Consider the following 4,329-nt stretch of genomic DNA (forward strand, 5'->3'; position numbering starts at 1 on the left):
ACACTGAGTTAAAGAATCAGTTATCAAGGACTTGAATGGTCCCCTAATGGCTTGCTGATGGTAAAATGAAAATTAAGTTGAAAACACTCAGGCATCATTGCTATAAGGTACTAAACTAGACACTATAGAAAAGAACTGAATATTTGAGAACATTGAAAATGCCCTTAGGGTTAGACAACATGATTATCCATCTGATATTGTCTGTAATAGGGGCATCAAAGTAAAGAGACATGCTGAGACATAGGAGTTAGCACAATGTCACCTTCAGAAGGTTATATAACTGCCAGTGCATTTAATGTCCCCTCGTAGACTTCCTATGCTTCTTGTACTGCAAAATGTCCCATTAAGAACTGAATCCCTTAAAAAGACAAATGAATCCAAAAGCAATACTTGCAAAACGATTTGGTGTAAACCAATGGAACAACTCATGGGGGGAGAGGAAAAGGGGGAGGGGGAGAATGAGGTAGGAGGTAACAAATTGTACAAGAAATGTACCCACTGCCTTAGGTATGAAACTGTAACCCCTCTGTATATCACTTTGACAATAAATAAGTAATTATTTAAAAAATTAAAAAGTGAAATCACTAATCAAGTTAATCATAAAAAAGGAAATGGATGATAATGAAAGGAGAATGGGCTGAAATTTCATTTCAAAATAAAAAGGAACTGAAACACTTGAGAGGAAAAAGAAATCTTCAGAAAAGATTACAACATGACATCTGGTTAGCAATTCCTGACTCACTCTTGCATAGCTTAGGCAATAAGAAAGAAAAAATTGATAAGATCATGTTTCATTAAGATTAACATAACTATTACTACATTTTTGGAGATTTTGCCTTCCAGTGATAGATTCAAGAACTAACATCAAAGATAGGATAGTCCAAAGATTTTTTTAATCTGTCTTCTCTCTGTCTCTGTCACACACACACACACACACACACACACACACACACACACACACACACACACAATGCAGATAACAGTACACCATTTGCTCTCTGTGGGTAAATTTTCCTCTGATGTCAAAGAAAACAAAGTCCAAATGGAATAATATAGCATCTTTGTTTTTTTGGTTCACTACTTTTATACTTACACTCATTCTTCTATATTTCAATTGCAGAGAAAGAGATACATATTGAGGATATTTTCATTTATGCTTTCATTTGCTTAGAAAAATTATTAAGCTAACTGTGCCCTTTTATTTTCAACCTCTGCCTCCTATCTCCTTTCTACCAACATTTTACTATGTATTTTGTCATTTTTGTAAAAAGACAATTCCCTAACTTTGCCAGCCATTTTCTTACTCCTTTCCTCTAGTCACAATTAGTTTCTTGTAAGAACCATCTACAATTGCTAACACCATTTCTAATCTACTCTACACTCAGTGCCTATCTCAACATTATTTGATTTTTGCTCCCAGAAATTCCCCAATCCTTTCACTAAGAAAGTCTTTGTATTGAATCCAACAGATAGCTTTAAGTGTTTTAGTTACTTGTCCCAACAGAAGCATTTGGTATTGTTGAAAAATAGTTTCTAGAAATATACTCTTCCTTCAGTTTTCCTTCTGTGTTTCACATTAGGAATCATCTTCCTCTTTTATTTCCATATCTTTTAGAGTTCTGTGCTTGGTTCCTTATTTTCACTACATTTTTCACATGATGAGCAATCTTGTCTACCGATGTGTTTCAAATTGCAATGTGTATATTCATGACTTCAAAATCTATTTTTCTATTAAATTCTTGCACCTTCACCTCATACACATGTTACCTGCCTAATAGTCATCACTATTTGCATACACAATTGGTTGTTCCATAACTAAACTTCACCACATGTCCTCTATTATCTCCAGCCCAACCTCACTTCTGAACTTTTCTTACATTTCAAACTCCCTGCTTAGAACTTATTTTGGTTAGAGCATCTAAAAAGCACCTCAAACTGACATAACTAAAAGAGAACTTTGATTATCTATCTCAAACCTATGAGTCTCGTAACTTCATGAATCATTTATCTCCTCAAACTCCATCCTTAAGGCCTTGCTTTCCTGGGTTCCTTCATGGGACTCTATCAAATTACAATTATTCTTTCAGCAAAGTTTTCAGTTCAAAATCATACTTCTGTAATTTTTAATAGAATAATTTATCCTAAACTTGATAATCAAGCCACTTTCCAGTTATCACTAATCATAATTTCCTGACAACTTGCCAGCCAGAAAATTCCCTTCTTTCATTTAACCAAAGAAATGGTCTCTATGGCAAATACGCCATAATATTCCACTAATACATTAGATGTATGACATGGAGAAAACTGCAACTGTGTAAGAGCAGTCATGAGCAGATAAAATCAAAACACTAGTAAAAGCTTCAATAATTTTATCTTTGTTACTGTTCTAATAAAGATTCTGCTTACAGACACATTAGTAACTAAACATATCAACTTTATCTCTAACATTTCCTAAATTTATTCTATTGTCGGTATCCTCATAGCCACCTGCCATGGCCAACCATCCTAATTTTTGTGTTTAGTGTAAAGCTATAAAAGTTTAGCAATGGTCTATCTTTTGCATTCAATTTTATTTCATAAATTGAATCATCTATAAAGCATTCAAGAGTTAATCTTTCCAAAAAGGAAAATCAGATAACACAATTTCAACATTTCAGATCTTTCCATAAATAATCATTGCACTTGGAATAATTCTCAAGTTTCTTTGCTACTCTGCTGAATCTTCAACATTAACTGGTCATTGTTATCCATCCTCTGAATGTGTAGTGTCTAGGTAGTTAAGATATGTTTAGAAACTAGAACCAGATGGCTCTCTACAATAACTACAGCAAGTGCCCTATTATCATTTGTAAAGATTTTGTACAGTCATAATAACTAATGAAATTTTCTGTTATAAGATAGTTTCACATATATTAACTTATTTGATCCTTAGTTATATAAAATGGTTATGTTTTATTATTCCCATTTTACAAATTTTAAAACAGAGGCAATACTAGAACTAAATTTCCTAACTTACAGCCAAGTCAGGTAATATGCTGTAATACGGGGCCATGGAAATGGGAAAAGTGGCACTATCAGACATCCTTGTTTATTTAGAATTGTCTTATGTTAGCAAATTATACATTGTGTCACTCGAGATTTTCATTACTATAGAGACTTGCAATTAAATAAAATTATTGCTTAAAATTACATTTTTATATCTAAGAACAAATGGAAAGTTGAAAACTAGAATTACATACCAACCATAAGACTCTTCTCTCTATAAGTTTTCTATGCTATTTATTCTTTAATTTTTAATTTTTTATTATCTTTATGTAGTTGTACAAAGGATGTGCCATTTAACAAAGCAATTTATGAATATAATGCATCTTGAACAGTGTCACCCCCTTCAACATTCTCATCTTCCTTCATTCTACCCCTCTTCTTACTTTTCTCAATTTTGTGGTATATACAATGAGTTCATGACTGCATTTCTACCCCTTCCTCCAACATTTGTCTACCCCTTCCCCTTGGCTGTTCCCTATTATGTTGGGTTTTGAACTCATCTTTCTAATAGTTTATTATTCTTCAGTTTATTCACTTGTAAACACTTGCATTCACTCATAGATTTTTAAATGATGGTTAGATGCCAGGAACTAAATATCAAAGCATTAACTGTATCCATGTTGTTATGCCCAAGGACTTCCTCCATCCTTGACAAGGGGAATGCTAACCTTCTCTCATTTCATACAACACTGCTATTTTACTTAAAAAAGTAATATCTACTTACCTAGCTAGATATGGCTAACTGTATTTACATGGCAATTTCTAAAATTTTGGGATTATTATGTATTACATATCCTAACAGTATTATGATATTGCCTATGATAATAACTATGTCTTAATCATTATGGTAAATCTAATACACTGTCCAGTGTCCAACACAAATTCCATAATGGATTAATATTGATTAATAAGATTCACTTGCAATTCTTTCTTTTCTGCTTTTTTTTTCTTTTTTGATGTTACTCAGTTTGAAGTCAGGCACTTGCACTTGGCAATCAGGTGCTCTTCTATTTGAGCCATATGCCCAGCTATTTTTTTGTCTTTATTTATTCTTCAGATAGATTCTATTGCAGTTTTGCCTTGGGAAAGTACAAGATATCACCCACCTACCTACACCTCCTATGGAGCTGGTATTATATGTAGTTCACAGTGTTCTGTGTATCTGTTGAGGTAAAATTATGCTAACCATTGCCTGGGCTGAACTCAAACCATAATTCTCTTCATCTTTACCTGTCTCACACTTGAGATTACAAGCATGAACCATTGCACATAGCTCATTACCAA

General features: G+C 33.2%; 1 non-coding gene across 1 annotated transcript; it reads right to left on the reverse strand.

Moving 5' to 3' along the window:
* Positions 1–3,609: 3,609 nt before the first annotated feature.
* On the reverse strand, positions 3,610–3,735 carry LOC125344436. The gene has a single exon (XR_007209550.1). It is a non-coding gene; the product is annotated as a U6atac minor spliceosomal RNA (small nuclear RNA).
* Between the last annotated feature and the right edge of the window lie 594 nt (positions 3,736–4,329).

The sequence above is a fragment of the Perognathus longimembris genome, chromosome 28 (assembly GCF_023159225.1).
Source record: "Perognathus longimembris pacificus isolate PPM17 chromosome 28, ASM2315922v1, whole genome shotgun sequence".
In the NCBI taxonomy this organism is placed as follows: domain Eukaryota; kingdom Metazoa; phylum Chordata; class Mammalia; order Rodentia; family Heteromyidae; genus Perognathus; species Perognathus longimembris.